General features: G+C 45.5%; 1 pseudogene; it reads left to right on the forward strand.

Annotated features, from left to right (window-relative positions):
- The first annotated feature begins 6094 nt into the window (after positions 1-6094).
- Positions 6095-16731, forward strand: part of LOC135534314 (sodium-dependent neutral amino acid transporter SLC6A17-like) — a 14930-nt pseudogene continuing 4293 nt past the window's right edge.

Below are 16731 nucleotides of genomic sequence, written 5' to 3' on the forward strand. Positions count from 1 at the left end.
TACACTAAACTATACTGGCTAAACTATGACACTACACTAAACTATACTGGCTAAACTATGACACTACACTAAACTATACTGGCTAAACTATGACACTACACTAAACTATACTGGCTAAACTATGACACTACACTAAACTATACTGGCTAAACTATGACACTACACTAAACTATACTGGCTAAACTATGACACTACACTAAACTATACTGGCTAAACTATGACACTACACTAAACTATACTGGCTAAACTATGACACTACACTAAACTATACTGGCTAAACTATGACACTACACTAAACTATACTGGCTAAACTATGACACTACACTAAACTATACTGGCTAAACTATGACACTACACTAAACTATACTGGCTAAACTATGACACTACACTAAACTATACTGGCTAAACTATGACACTACACTAAACTATACTGGCTAAACTATGACACTACACTAAACTATACTGGCTAAACTATGACACTACACTAAACTATACTGGCTAAACTATGACACTACACTAAACTATACTGGCTAAACTATGACACTACACTAAACTATACTGGCTAAACTATGACACTACACTAAACTATACTGGCTAAACTATGACACTACACTAAACTATACTGGCTAAACTATGACACTACACTAAACTATACTGGCTAAACTATGACACTACACTAAACTATACTGGCTAAACTATGACACTACACTAAACTATACTGGCTAAACTATGACACTACACTAAACTATACTGGCTAAACTATGACACTACACTAAACTATACTGGCTAAACTATGACACTACACTAAACTATACTGGCTAAACTATGACACTACACTAAACTATACTGGCTAAACTATGACACTACACTAAACTATACTGGCTAAACTATGACACTACACTAAACTATACTGGCTAAACTATGACACTACACTAAACTATACTAGCTAAACCATGCCTACACTAAACTATACTGGCTAAACTATGACACTACACTAAACTATACTGGCTAAACTATGACACTACACTAAACTATACTGGCTAAACTATGACACTACACTAAACTATACTGGCTAAACTATGACACTACACTAAACTATACTGGCTAAACTATGACACTACACTAAACTATACTGGCTAAACTATGACACTACACTAAACTATACTGGCTAAACTATGACACTACACTAAACTATACTGGCTAAACTATGACACTACACTAAACTATACTGGCTAAACTATGACACTACACTAAACTATACTGGCTAAACTATGACACTACACTAAACTATACTGGCTAAACTATGACACTACACTAAACTATACTGGCTAAACTATGACACTACACTAAACTATACTGGCCAAACTACACTGACTAAACTATGACACTACACTAAACTATACTGGCTAAACTATGACACTACACTAAACTATACTGGCTAAACTATGACACTACACTAAACTATACTGGCTAAACTATGACACTACTAAACTATACTAGCTAAACTATGACACTACACTAAACTATACTGGCTAAACTATGACACTACACTAAACTATACTGGCTAAACTATGACACTACACTAAACTATACTGGCTAAACTATGCACACTACACTAAACTATACTGGCTAAACTATGACACTACACAAACTATACTGGCTACTAAGACACTACACCAAACTACACTGGCTAAACTATGACACTACACTAAACTATACTGGCTAAACTATGACACTACACTAAACTATACTGGCTAAACTATGACACTACACTAAACTATACTGGCTAAACTATGACACTACACTAAACTATACTGGCTAAACTATGACACTACACTAAACTATACTGGCTAAACTATGACACTACACTAAACTATACTGGCTAAACTATGACACTACACTAAACTATACTGGCTAAACTATGACACTACACTAAACTATACTGGCTAAACTATGACACTACACTAAACTATACTGGCTAAACTATGACACTACACTAAACTATACTGGCTAAACTATGACACTACACTAAACTATACTGGCTAAACTATGACACTACACTAAACTATACTGGCTAAACTATGACACTACACTAAACTATACTGGCTAAACTATGACACTACACTAAACTATACTGGCTAAACTATGACACTACACTAAACTATACTGGCTAAACTATGACACTACACTAAACTATACTGGCTAAACTATGACACTACACTAAACTATACTGGCTAAACTATGACACTACACTAAACTATACTGGCTAAACTATGACACTACACTAAACTATACTGGCTAAACTATGACACTACACTAAACTATACTGGCTAAACTATGACACTACACTAAACTATACTGGCTAAACTATGACACTACACTAAACTATACTGGCTAAACTATGACACTACACTAAACTATACTGGCTAAACTATGACACTACACTAAACTATACTGGCTAAACTATGACACTACACTATACTGGCTAAACTATGACACTACACTAAACTATACTGGCTAAACTATGACACTACACTAAACTATACTGGCTAAACTATGACACTACACTAAACTATACTGGCTAAACTATGACACTAAACGCCAAACTATACTGGCTAAACTATGACACTACACTAAACTATACTGGCTAAACTATGACAATACACTAAACTATACTGGTTAAACTATGACACTACACTAAACTATACTGCCAAACTATGCTAAACTATGACACTACACTAAACTATACTGGCTAAACTATGACACTACACTAAACTATACTGGCTAAACTATGACACTACACTAAACTATACTGGCTAAACCAGACAATACACTAAACTATACTGGCTAAACTATGACTACACTAAACTATACTGGCTAAACTATGACACTACACTAAACTATACTGGCTAAACTATGACACTACACTAAACTATACTGGCTAAACTATGACACTACACTAAACTATACTGGCTAAACTATGACACTACACTAAACTATACTGACTACACTAAACTATACTAGCTATACTATGACACTACACTAAACTATACTGGCTAAACTATGACACTAAACTATACTGGCTAAACTATGACACTACACTAAACTATACTGGCTAAACTATGACACTACACTAAACTATACTGGCTAAACTATGACACTACACTAAACTATACTGGCTAAACTATGACTAAACTATACTGGCTAAACTATGACACAAAATCATACTGGCTAAACTATGACACTACACTAAACTATACTGGCTAAACTATGACACTACACTAAACTATACTGGCTAAACTATGACACTACACTAAACTATATACTGGACACTAAACTAAACTACTGGCTAAACTATACACTAAACTATACTGGCTAAACTATGACACTACACTAAACTATACTGGCTAAACTATGACACTATACTAAACTATACTGGCTAAACTATGACACTACACTAAACTATACTGGCTAAACTATGACACTAAACTATACTGGCTAAACTATGACACTACACTAAACTATACTGGCTAAACTATGACACTACACTAAACTATACTGGCTAAACTATGACACTACACTAAACTATACTGGCTAAACTATGACACTACATTAAACTATACTGGCTAAAATATGACACTACACTAAACTATACTGGCTAAACTATGACACTAAACTATACTGGTTAAACTATACTAAATATACTGGCTAAACTATGACACTAAACTATACTGGCTAAACTATGACACTACATTAAACTATACTGGCTATGACACTACACTAAACTATACTGGCTAACCATGACACTACATTAAACTATACTGGCTAAACTATGACTAAACTATACTGGCTAAACAATAAACTATACTGGCTAAACTATGACACTACACTAAACTATACTGGCTAAACTATGACACTAATTCAAATTATACTGGCTAAACTATGACACTACACTAAACTATACTGGCTAAACTATGACACTACACTAAACTATACTGGCTAAACTATGACACTACACTACACTATACTGGCTAAACTATGACACTACACTAAACTATACTGGCTAAACTATGACACTACAATAAACTATACTGGCTAAACTATGACACTACACTATACTGGCTAAACTATGACACTACACTAAACTATACTGGCTAAACTAGTTTATGGTGAGAAAGGCTAAAAATGCAAAAGGCATATCACATATTCAATACTATTTGTGTATTTTCTTATGTTATGGAGAAAGATGCACGCAAAATGTATGAGGTTAGTCTTTATGTTTTATTTAACCTTTAGGCTAGGCACGTCTTAAGAGACCACGAGGCTCAGTGTGGTTATATAATGCACTATATATACAATAGTATGTGGATGCCCCTTCAAATTAGTGGGTTCGGGCTATTTCAGCCACACCCGTTGCTGACAGATGTATAGAATCGAGCACACAGCCATGCAATGTCTATAGACAAACTTTGGCAGTAGAATGGCCTCACTGAGGAGCTAAGTGACTTTCAACGTGGCACCATCATAGGATGCCACCTTTCCAACAAGTCAGCTCATCAGGTTTCTTCCCTGCTAGAGCGGCCCTGGTCAACTGTAAGTGCTGTTAGTGTGAAGTGGAAACATCTTGTAACAACAACGCCTCAGCCGCTAAGTGGTCGGCCACACAGCTCACAGAAAGGGACCGTTGAGTGCTGAAGTGCGTAAAAATCATCTGTCGTCGGTTGAAACACTCACTACAGAGTTCCAAAACTGCCTCTGGAAGCAACGTCAGCATAAGAACTGTTAGTCAGGAACTTCATGAAATGGGTTTCCATGGCCGAGCAGCCGCATACAAGCCTAAGATCACCATGTGCAATGCCAAGCGTCAGCTGGAGTGGTTTAAAGCTTGCCACCATTAGACTCTGGAGCAGTGGTAACGCGTTCTCTGGAGTAATGAATCACACTTCACCATCTGGCAGTCCAATAGAGGAATCTGGGTTTGGCATATGCCAGGAGAACACTACCTGCCCCAATGTATAGTGACAACTATATTTAGACAACTATATATTAGAGACATTGTATTATTAAGAGACATTGTGGAATAGGGAAATATATAAGAGACATTGTGGAATAGGAAATATATAAGAGACATTGTGGAATAGGGAAATATATAAGAGACATTGTGGAATAGGGAAATATATAAGAGACATTGTGGAATAGGGAAATATATAAGAGACATTGAATAGGGAATAGGAAATATATAAGAGACATTGTGGAATAGGGAAATATATAAGAGACATTGTGGAATAGGGAAATATTTAAGAGACTTTGCCAAGATCTGACACACTCTGCCTGAGTGGCCCAATGGCACCTTATTCTTATATAGTGCACTAACTGTTTTCCAGTGGCCACGGTCGAAAGACGTGCACTATATTGGAGATAGGGTGCCATTTTTGAAAGCAAACTTTCAAACATGGACTCTGTCATGTATCCCATTCGGGTAGCAAGGTCAAAGACATTCACAGAAATGCTTACGCAAGAGAATCTCTCTCTCTCTCTCTCTCTCTCTCTCTCTCTCTCTCTTACTTTCTCAATTCAATTCAATTCAAGGGCTTTATTGGCATGGGAAACATGTGTTAACATTGCCAAAGCAAGTGAGGTAGATAATATATAAAGTGAAATAAACAATAAAAATTAACAGTAGACATTACACATACAGAAGTTTCAAAACAATAAAGACATTACAAATGTCATATTATATATATATATACAGTGCTTTAACAATGTACAAATGGTTCTCTCTCTCTCTCGCTCTCTCTTTCTTCTTGGTCAAAACCTCAAGGATTCCTCTCTACATTAGGGAACACTACACAGATGCGGCCAACCACAACATAGTGCATACTGTACATGGCATGTATGTGTGTGTTCACGCCACGGTGTGCACGCGTCTTCTACGCTGTGATACTACGACAGTGTGGTAGTATCCATGGTAACAGTGTGACGTGTGTCGCCCTCTGTCTGTCATGATAACAGTTTGTGTGTGTGTGTGTGTGTGTATGTGTGTGTGTGTGTGTGTGATTTGCACATGTGTGTGTACGTGTGTGTTCTCCCTCAGGTGATGTACTCAGCTCTTCTCTTTCCCTACGTGGTGTTGATCTGTTTCCGTCAGAGGCCTGATGCTCAAAGGATCTGTTGACGGCATCGCCACATGTTCACTCCAAAGGTATACACACACACACACACACACACACACACAGGTACACACACACACACTCCAAAGGTACACACACACACACACACACACTCCAAAGGTACACGCACACACACCCAAAGGTACACACACACACACAAAAGGACACACACACACACACACACCCAAAGGTAGTACACACACACACACTCCAAAGGTACACACACACACACACACACACACCAAACACACACACACACCAAAGGTACACACACACACTCCAAAGGTACACACACACACACCCAAAAAGGTGCACACACACACACACTCCAAAAGGTACACACACACACACACTCCAAAGGTTACACACACACACACAAAGGTACACACACACACACTCCAAAGGTACACACACACACACACACACTCCAAAAGGTACCCACACACACTCCAAAAGGTACACACACACACACACTCCAAAGGTACACACACACTCCAAAGGTACACACACACACACACACACTCCCAAACAAGGTGCACACACACACTCCAAAAGGTACACACAACACACACACACTCCAAAGGCACACACACACACACACACTCCAAAGGTACACACACACACACACACACACACACACACACACTCCAAAGGTACACACACACACACTCCAAAAGGTACACACACACACACTCCAAAAGGTACACACACACACACACTCCAAAGGTACACACACACACACACTCCAAAGGTACACACACACACACTCCAAAAGGTACACACACACACACACACACAGGTACACACACACACACACTCCAAAGGTACACACACACACACACTCCAAAAGGTACACACACACACAATCCAAAGGTAAACACTCCAAAAAGGTACACACACACACACTCCAAAAGGTGCACACACACACTCCAAAAAGGTACACACACACACACACACACTCCAAAGGCACACACACACACACACACTCCAAAGGTACACACACACACACACACTCCAAAGGTACAAAGGTACACACACACACAAAGGTACTCCAAAGGTACACACACACACTCCAAAGGTACCCACACACACTCCCAAAGGTACACACACACACACACACTCCAAAAGGTACACACACACACACTCCAAAGGTACCCACACACACTCCAAAAGGTACACACACACACACTCCAAAAGGTACACACACACACCCGAAGGTACACACACACACACTCCAAAAGGTACCACACACACACTCCAAAGGTACACACACACACACCCAAAAGGTACCCACACACACTCCAAAGGTACACACACACACACACTCCAAAGGTACACACACACACACTCCAAAGGTACACACACACACTCCAAAGGTACACACACACACACACAAAAGGTACACACACACACACACTCCAAAAGGTACACACACACACACACAGGTACACACACACTCCCAAAAAAGGTACACACACACACACACTGCACACACACACTCCAAAAGGTACACACACACACACACTCCAAAGGTACACACACACACACACACTCCAAAGGTACACACACACACACACTCCAAAGGTACACACACACACATACTCCAAAGGTACACACACACCATCCAAAGGTACCCACACACAAGGTACAGCCACACACATTCATGTATTCATTATAAAAAAGGTACACACACACACACACCCAAAAGGTACACACACACACACTCCAAAGGTACACAACCTCCAAAGTACACACACAACCTCAAAAGTCTGACACACACACACTCAAAAAGTCTGACACGCTACACACTCCAGCCTGACACACTCCAAAGGTACCCACACACACTCAAAGTACTGACACGCACAACCTCAGTCTGACACGCAACACTCCAGTCACACACACACTCCAAAGGTACACTGACACGCACACACTCCAAAAGGTACTGACACACACACCTCAAAAGCCACACACACACACACACTCAGCCTGACACATTAACTCAGCTGACACGCTAACCTCAGTCTGACACGCTAACCTCAGTCTGACACGCACCTCAGTCTGACACGCTAACTCAGTCTGACACGCTAACCCCAGTCTGACACGCTAACTCAGTCTGACGCAACTCAGTCTGACACGCAACTCAGCCTGACACGCTAACCTCAGTCTGACACGCAACCCAGCCTGACACGCTAACTGGGGCTCCACGCAACTCAGTCTGACGCTAACTCAGCCTGACACGCTAACCTCAGTCTGACACGCCAACTCAGTCTGACACGCTAACCTTAGTCTGACACGCAAACTCAGCCTGACACGCTAACCTCAGTCTGACACGCAACCTCAGTCTGACGCGCTAACCTCAGTCTGACACGCTTACCTCAGGCTGACACGCTAACCTCAGCCTGACACGCCAACCTCGTCTGACACGCTAACCTCAGCCCGGATAACCTCAGTCTGACACGCTAACCCTCAGTCTGACGCTAATCTTTCAGTCTGACACGCTAACTCAGTCTGACGCCACAACCTCAGTCTGACACGCATCCTCAGCCTGACACGCTAACTCAGTCTGACACGCTAACTCCTCAGCCTGACATGCTAACTCAGCCTGACACGTTAACCTCAGCCTGACACGTTAACCTCAGTCTGACACGCTAACCTCAGCCTGACACGCTAACCTCAGCCTGACACGTTAACCTCAGCCTGACACGCTAACCTCAGCCTGACACGCTAACCTCAGTCTGACACGCTAACCTCAGCCTGACACGTTAACCTCAGCCTGACACGCCAACCTCAGCCTGACACGCAACCTCAGTCTGACACGCCAACCTCAGCCTGACACGCTAACCTCAGCCTGACACGCTAACCTCAGTCTGACACATTAACCTCAGCCTGGACACGCAACCTCAGCCTGGACACGCTAACCAGTCTGACACGCTAACTCAGTCTGACACGCTAACCTCAGCCTGACACATTAACCTCAGCCTGGACACGCTAACCTCAGTCTGACACGCTAACCTCAGCCTGACACGCTAACCTCAGTCTGGACACGCTAACCTCAGTCTGACACGCTAACCTCAGCCTGACACGCTAACTCAGCCTGACACATTAACCTCAGTCTGACACATTAACCTCAGTCTGACATTAACAGTCTGAACCTCAGTCTGACACGCTAACCTCAGCCTGACACGCAACCTCAGCCTGACACGCTAACCTCAGCCTGACACGCTAACCCTCAGTCTGACACGCTAACCTCAGTCTGACACGCTAACCTCAGTCTGACACGCTAACCTCAGTCTGACACGCTAACCTCAGTCTGACACGCTAACCTCAGCCTGACACGCTAACCTCAGTCTGACACGCAACCTCAGCCTGACACGCTAACCTCAGCCTGACACGCACTCAGTCTGACACGCTTAACTCAGCCTGACACGCTAACCCTCAGTCTGACACGCTAACCTCAGTCTGACACGCCACCAGCCTGACACGCCACCTCAGTCTGACACGCCAACTCAGTCTGACACGCTAACCTCAGTCTGACACGCTAACCTCAGTCTGACACGCTAACCTCAGTCTGACACGCTAACCTCAGCCTGACACGCTAACCTCAGTCTGACACGCTAACCTCAGTCTGACACGCTAACCTCAGCCTGACACGTTAACCTCAGTCTGACACGTTAACCTCAGTCTGACACGCTAACCTCAGCCTGACACGCTAACCTCAGTCTGACACGCTAACCTCAGTCTGACACGCTAACCTCAGCCTGACACGTTAACCTCAGTCTGACACGCTAACCTCAGCCTGACACGCTAACCTCAGTCTGACACGCTAACCTCAGTCTGACACGCTAACCTCAGTCTGACACGTTAACCTCAGTCTGACACGCTAACCTCAGCCTGACACGTTAACCTCAGTCTGACACGCTAACCTCAGTCTGACACGCTAACCTCAGTCTGACACGCTAACCTCAGTCTGACACATTAACCTCAGCCTGACACGTTAACCTCAGCCTGACACGCTAACCTCAGTCTGACACGCTAACCTCAGTCTGACACGCTAACCTCAGTCTGACACATTAACCTCAGCCTGACACGCTAACCTCAGTCTGACACGCTAACCTCAGCCTGACACGCTAACCTCAGTCTGACACGCTAACCTCAGCCTGACACGCTAACCTCAGTCTGACACGCTAACCTCAGCCTGACACGCTAACCTCAGTCTGACACATTAACCTCAGTCTGACACATTAACCTCAGTCTGACACGTTAACCTCAGTCTGACACGCTAACCTCAGTCTGACACGTTAACCTCAGCCTGACACGCTTACCTCAGCCTGACACGCTAACCTCAGCCTGACACGCTAACCTCAGTCTGACACGTTAACCTCAGTCTGACACGCTAACCTCAGTCTGACACGCTAACCTCAGTCTGACACGCTAACCTCAGTCTGACACGCTAACCTCAGTCTGACACGCTAACCTCAGCCTGACACGCTAACCTCAGTCTGACACGCTAACCTCAGTCTGACACGCTAACCTCAGCCTGACACGCTAACCTCAGTCTGACACGCTAACCTCAGCCTGACACGCTAACCTCAGTCTGACACGCTAACCTCAGCCTGACACGCTAACCTCAGCCTGACACGTTAACCTCAGCCTGACACGCTAACCTCAGTCTGACACGCTAACCTCAGTCTGACACGCTAACCTCAGTCTGACACGCTAACCTCAGTCTGACACGCTAACCTCAGCCTGACACGCTAACCTCAGTCTGACACGCTAACCTCAGTCTGACACGCTAACCTCAGCCTGACTGACAGTCTGACACGTTAACCTCAGTCTGACACGCTAACCTCAGCCTGACACGCTAACCTCAGTCTGACACGCTAACCTCAGTCTGACACGCTAACCTCAGCCTGACACGTTAACCTCAGTCTGACACGCTAACCTCAGCCTGACACGCTAACCTCAGTCTGACACGCTAACCTCAGTCTGACACCTCAGTCTGACACTAACCTCAGTCTGACACGCTAACCTCAGCCTGACACGTTAACCTCAGTCTGACACGCTAACCTCAGCCTGACACGCTAACCTCAGTCTGACACGTTAACCTCAGTCTGACACGCTAACCTCAGCCTGACACGCTAACCTCAGCCTGACACGTAACCTCAGTCTGACACTAACCTCAGCCTGACACGCTAACCTCAGCCTGACACGTTAACCTCAGTCTGACACGCTAACCTCAGCCTGACACGCTAACCTCAGCCTGACACACGTTAACCTCAGCCTGACACGGTAACCTCAGCCTGACACGCTAACCTCAGTCTGACACGCTAACCTCAGTCTGACACGCTAACCTCAGTCTGACACGCTAACCTCAGTCTGACACGCTAACCTCAGCCTGACACGCTAACCTCAGCCTGACACGCTAACCTCAGTCTGACACGTTAACCTCAGTCTGACACGCTAACCTCAGTCTGACACGCTAACCCTCAGCCTGACACGCTAACCTCAGTCTGACACGCTAACCTCAGCCTGACACGCTAACCTCAGCCTGACGCTAACGCTAACGCTAACCTCAGTCTGACACGCTAACCTCAGCCTGACACGCTAACCTCAGTCTGACACGCTAACCTCAGCCTGACACGCTAACCTCAGTCTGACACATTAACCTCAGTCTGACACGCTAACCTCAGCCTGACACGCTAACCTCAGTCTGACACGCTAACCTCAGCCTGACACATTAACCTCAGTCTGACACGCTAACCTCAGCCTGACAGCTAACCTCAGTCTGACACGCTAACCTCAGTCTGACACGCTAACCTCAGTCTGACACGCTAATCCTCAGTCTGACACGCTAACCTCAGCCTGACACGTTAACCTCAGTCTGACACGCTAACCTCAGTCTGACACGTTAACCTCAGTCTGACACGCTAACCTCAGCCTGACACGTTAACCTCAGTCTGACACGCTAACCTCAGTCTGACACGCTAACCTCAGTCTGACACGCTAACCTCAGCCTGACACGCTAACCTCAGCCTGACACGTTAACTTCAGCCTGACACGCTAACCTCAGTCTGACACGTTAACCTCAGTCTGACACGCTAACCTCAGCCTGACACGCTAACCTCAGCCTGACACCTCAGCCTGACACGCTAACCTCAGCCTGACACGTTAACCTCCAGCCTGACACGCTAACCTCGCCTGACGCGCTAACCTCAGTCTGACACGCTAACCTCAGCCTGACACGCTAACCTCAGTCTGACACATTAACCTCAGTCTTAACCTCAGCCTGACACGCTTAACCTCAGTCTGACACGCTAACCTCCAGCCTGACACATTAACCTCAGTCTGACACGCTAACCTCAGCCTGACACGCTAACCTCAGTCTGACACGCTAACCTCAGCCTGACACGCTAACCTCAGCCTGACACGTTAACTTCAGCCTGACACGCTAACCTCAGTCTGACACGCTAACCTCAGCCTGACACGCTAACCTCAGCCTGACACATTAACCTCAGCCTGACACGCTAACCTCAGCCTGACACGTTAACCTCAGTCTGACACGCTAACCTCAGTCTGACACGCTAACCTGCCTCAGTCTGACACGCTAACCTCCAGTCTGACACGCTAAACCTCAGCCTGACACGCTAACCTCAGCCTGACACGTTAACCTCAGTCTGACACGTTAACCTCAGTCTGACACGCACCTCAGTCTGACACATTAACCTCAGCCTGACACGCTAACCTCAGCCTGACACGCTAACCTCAGTCTGACACGCTAACCTCAGTCTGACACGCTAACCTCAGTCTGACACGCACCTCAGTCTGACACGCTAACCTCAGTCTGACACATTAACCTCAGTCTGACACGCTAACCTCAGTCTGACACGCTAACCTCAGTCTGACACGCTAACCTCAGTCTGACACGCTAACCCCAGTATCAAACACGCGGTTAACTCATCACAGACTCAGCCTGGAGACATAAGAGAGCATTGTTCCAGAGCCCACATACTGAGAGGAGACAAATGTTTCCTGATAGGTCCGTGTGTGTTTGTCTGTCTGGACTGGATTCTATGTAAGGATAGGAAACTCTAGTCGCAGTGCAGTGTTTGTCCTGCGGTATTTTGTTCCTCATCCTTGATTTATAATGTGGATTAGGGATATGCTTTATATGAAGGACACTCAACTGTCATTAATTAATGGATTCAGAGCCTCTGTACTGTACTGTACTGTACCATACCCTTCATTTACTGTGTGTCATTAGTATTCACTTCGACTGAAAATATGAATGCGTGGTTGTTGTCGCCCTCTAAAGGCTGACTGAGGTACTCATGTGTAATAATGTATTTTTCCTCCAAAGGTAGACATTTGCCAGAAATGATTGTGTGTGGAGCATTTAGTTGTTGACCTTTGCCCCTCTACCCCCGCCCCGATCTCTAACCTCAAATAGGCTACCTGCCACCTATTTGAGGTTAGAGATCGGGGGGGTAGAGGGGCAAGGTCAACAACTAAATGCTCCACACACAATCATAGGTAGCCTAGTGGTTAGAGTGTTGGACCAGTAACTGAAAGGTTGCTGGTTTGAATACCTGCGCCAACAACATAAGAACAAATCTGTTGATGTGCCCTTGAGCAAGTCACTTCACCCTAATTTTCTCCGGGGCGCTGTACTACTATGGCTGACCCTGTAACACAGCACATTTCTGGTGTACGTGACAATAAAACCTACTTTATTTTGACATCTTAACCCCAGTTGGAAAAGATGCTGGAGCCCCAGGTTTGGAGGGAGGCAGCGACCCAGGTGTTCTTCGCTCTGGGCCTTGGGTTCGGAGGGGTCATAGCCTTCTCCAGCTACAACAAACGGGACAACAACTGTCACTTTGACGCAGCGCTGGTCTCTATCATCAACTTCATCACCTCCATCCTGGCTCGCTGGTGGTGTTCGCCGTGCTGGGGTTCAAGGCCAACATCATGAACGAGAAATGTGTTGTGGAGTGAGTATATCTAGCCTGGTCACAGATCTATTTGTGCTGTCTTCTGATCCCAGACCTGTTTGTGCTGTCTTCTGATCCCAGACCTGTTTGTGCTGTCTTCTGATCCCCAGATCTGTTTGTGCTGTCTTCTTATCCCAGACCTGTTTGTGCTGTCTTCTGATCCCAGACCTGTTTACGCTGTGTTCTGATCCCAGACCTGTTTACGCTGTGTTCTGATCCCAGACCTGTTTACGCTGTGTTCTGATCCCAGACCTGTTTATGCTGTGTTCTGATCCCAGACCTGTTTACGCTGTGTTCTGATCCCAGACCTGTTTACGCTGTGTTCTGATCCCAGACCTGTTTATGCTGTGTTCTGATCCCAGACCTGTTTACGCTGTGTTCTGATCCCAGACCTGTATATGCTGTGTTCTGATCCCAGACCTGTTTACGCTGTGTTCTGATCCCAGATCTGTTTACGCTGTCTTCTGATCCCAGACCTGTTTACGCTGTGTTCTGATCCTAGACCTGTTTGTGCTGTGTTCTGATCCCAGACCTGTTTACGCTGTGTTCTGATCCCAGACCTGTTTACGCTGTGTTCTGATCCCAGACCTGTTTATGCAACTGTATGTAAATCAAATGTAAATCTGCTGTCCACTCAGTCGTTCCTCTTGTCTTTACGTTTGAATCCATCATGGGACAATTTATGTCTGTTTTGCAGTGCATAGTAATTCTAAAAAGCTTAAAGGCCAAGATTCAATCCAACGCAGGACTAATGACCTGGGCACAGCAATAAACTTTTAGAAACAATCCACCAGACATGGGCTGAGATGGGGATCTCTGTAAACACTGCAGATGTTGGCTCAGGCATAAAAACACTTCAAAGTAAAGTGTACAGATTGTTAATCTGTGTTTGTTTGAATTCGATCTCACTCTTGTCAACAGAGAACTCACCCAAACTCAAATCATTTAATCAAACTCAAATAGCATAACCAATCGCATATGGTCATTGTAAAATAGATTAGGTTCTTCTTTCAATACTAACCTTTTACACTCCTCTCCTCTCTCCTCCTGTCTACAGGAATGCAGAGAAGATCCTAGGTTACCTTAAGTCAGGTGTGTTGAGTCTTGAGCTGATCCCTCCCCCACGTCAACTTTCTCACCTGTCAGCTGTGGACTATCAGGAGATGTATGGAGTGATCAAGACTGTCAGGGAGGACAGCTTCGATCAGCTAGGGACTGGACCCCTGTATACTGGAGGATGAACTCAACAAGGTATGTTGGGACTGGACCCCTGTATACTGGAGGATGAACTCAACAAGGTATGTTGGGACTGGACCCCCTATATACTGGAGGATGAACTCAACAAGGTATGTTGGGACTGGACCCCTGTATACTGGAGGATGAACTCAACAAGGTATGTTGGGACTGGACCCCTGTATACTGGAGGATGAACTCAACAAGGTATGTTGGGACTGGACCCCTGTATACTGGAGGATGAACTCAACAAGGTATGTTGGGACTGGACCCCTGTATACTGGAGGATGAACTCAACAAGGTATGTTGGGACTGGACCCCTGTATACTGGAGGATGAACTCAACAAGGTATGTTGGCCATGGGGTAAGTTGAGCCAATGGACATGGGGTAAGTTGAGCCAATGGGCATGGGGTAAGTTGAGCAAATGGCCATGGGGGGTTGAGCCAATGGCCATGGGGGTAAAAGTTGAGCCAATGGGCATGGGGTAGTTGAGCCAATGGGCATGGGGTAAGTTGAGCCAATGGCCATGGGGTGTTGAGCTGTTGGCCATGGGCTAAGTTGAGCTGTTGGCCATGGGCTAAGTTGAGCCAATGGGCATGGGGGTGGATTGAGCCAATGGGCATGGGGTGTTGAGCCAATGGCCATGGGGTGTTGAGCTGTTGGCCATGGGCTAAGTTGAGCCAATGGGCATGGGGGTGTTGAGCTGTTGGCCATGGGCTAAGTTGAGCCAATGGGCATGGGGTAAGTTGAGCCTTTGGACATGGGGTAAGTTGAGCTGTTGGCCATGGGGTAAGTTGAGCTGTTGGACATGGGTAAGTTGAGCTGTTGGCCATGGGGGTAAGTTGAGCTGTTGGACATGGGGTAAGTTGAGCTGTTGGCCATGGGGTAAGTTGAGCTAATGGCCATGGGGTAAGTTGAGCCAATGGGCATGGGGTAAGTTGAGCAAATGGCCATGGGGTAAGTTGAGCCGTTGGCCATGGGGTAAGTTGAGCTGTTGGCCATGGGGGTAAGTTGAGCCAATGGGCATGGGGTAAGTTGAGCCAATGGGCATGGGGTAAGTTGAGCCAATGGACATGGGGGTAAGTTGAGCTGTTGGCCATGGGGTAAGTTGAGCCAATGGACATGGGGTAAGTTGAGCAAATGGCCATGGGGTAAGTTGAGCCGTTGGCCATGGGGTAAGTTGAGCTGTTGGCCATGGGGTAAGTTGAGCCAATGGGCATGGGGTAAGTTGAGCCAATGGGCATGGGGGTTGAGCTGTTGGCCATGGGGTAAGTTGAGCTGTTGGCCATGGGGTAAGTTGAGCTGTTGGCCATGGGGTGTTGAGCCAATGGGCATG

Source organism: Oncorhynchus masou, unplaced genomic scaffold (assembly GCF_036934945.1).
Source record: "Oncorhynchus masou masou isolate Uvic2021 unplaced genomic scaffold, UVic_Omas_1.1 unplaced_scaffold_3249, whole genome shotgun sequence".
Lineage (NCBI taxonomy): Eukaryota > Metazoa > Chordata > Actinopteri > Salmoniformes > Salmonidae > Oncorhynchus > Oncorhynchus masou.